The following is a 1,369-nucleotide window of genomic DNA, read 5'->3' on the forward strand; positions in this document are numbered from 1 at the left end:
CGACACCGCTTCCACACTCACGCAAGTTCGAACGATTTCCATCTCTCGATGACTAATTAGACGTACGTAAAATTTCTCAATATTCATAAGACCGCGACAAACGCCGACGAAGCGCCCATCATTCGCTCGTACGTACAGCAACTTTGCAACCCGACTCCGTTAACGCTTCTCTCTAACGACGGCGGGACTTACAAGTGCAAACGCAAGCAGTTTATAGGTACGTAAACGACCCTCAGCCAGGCGTGGTCCAGGAATTGTATCCGTGGACCGCAATGTGCGTTCGAAATGTCGATGTTCATGTGTCCTGCAGTTCACACGTTGATGCGCAATTAGCTGCGTTCTTCATCGACCCACGAGCCAAGTGATCCACAGTTCAGGGTAATTTTTTCCCTTTTATTCTCATGTATATATATATAATGTGTATTTGCTATGTGAACCACCACACTTTTGTGTTATTTCGGAACAAGCCGATACCCGAAGAGATCCAACCAGCGCGCGAAGGAGATTCGGGAGTCGTCGCGAAAACTACTGTTTTCTTGCAAGTATCATCATCGACGGTCGGAGCGAATAGAACTTTGAAAAGCCTTCTATCGAAGAAACACAGAGATTATATCACGTCCAAAAACGACGGGGATATGGATTCAAACTGGATAATATCAACCCGATACTGGATTCGGAATGTTGCTCTCTCCTTTCGTCGTTATACACTGGACGGACTCACGGCCGGTTCTAGCTGGGTGTCATATACGTCCCACTCTCATGCGGCTACTAGCACACAACAAAGTAGGGTATCAGACAACAACACAGTTTTAAAACGAGCTACACAAGCCGGTCTCTTGATGCCAGTGTAAATGAACATTAAGTTATCTTCAGACTGCCCGATATTTTCGTCCTTTGGACTTTCCCAACGATTCCTTTTTACACCACAGCGAAGACTTGAGGAAGCGTGATTAGCACGCTCTTTCTCTCTATCGAGAATATGGCCTACGCAACGCACATCAAAGGCCTAATACGTGTAATACGCACGAATGATCTGGCGGGCCCAACTCTTCTCCTCTTTGCACCCAACGTATTTCTTTCTGTGCGTGGGGCGCTACGGAAACCACCAACCCCAACACACTTTTTCTCTCTGTTCTCTTTATGAATTCTATCCACAAATCTATGCGAATTCATTTTCTCTCTCTCTCTCTCCTCTTTGAGATATTGGAACATTGTAATGATCCTTTCGCAGGTTCACCTACGGAAACCTTGTTACGACTTTTACTTCCTCTAAATAATCAAGTTTGGTCATCTTCCCGGCATCATCGGCAATGCCGAAACATTGCCGCGCACCAGACCGAAGACCTCACTAAATCATTCAATCGGTAGT

The 1,369-nt window shown here is 45.9% G+C and overlaps 1 non-coding gene across 1 annotated transcript; it reads right to left on the reverse strand.

Moving 5' to 3' along the window:
* Nucleotides 1–226: 226 nt before the first annotated feature.
* On the reverse strand, nt 227–381 carry LOC143261270 (5.8S ribosomal RNA). Its single transcript, XR_013035432.1, has one exon. It is a non-coding gene; the product is annotated as a 5.8S ribosomal RNA (ribosomal RNA).
* Between the last annotated feature and the right edge of the window lie 988 nt (nt 382–1,369).

Source organism: Megalopta genalis, unplaced genomic scaffold, assembly GCF_051020955.1.
Source record: "Megalopta genalis isolate 19385.01 unplaced genomic scaffold, iyMegGena1_principal scaffold0046, whole genome shotgun sequence".
NCBI lineage: Eukaryota > Metazoa > Arthropoda > Insecta > Hymenoptera > Halictidae > Megalopta > Megalopta genalis.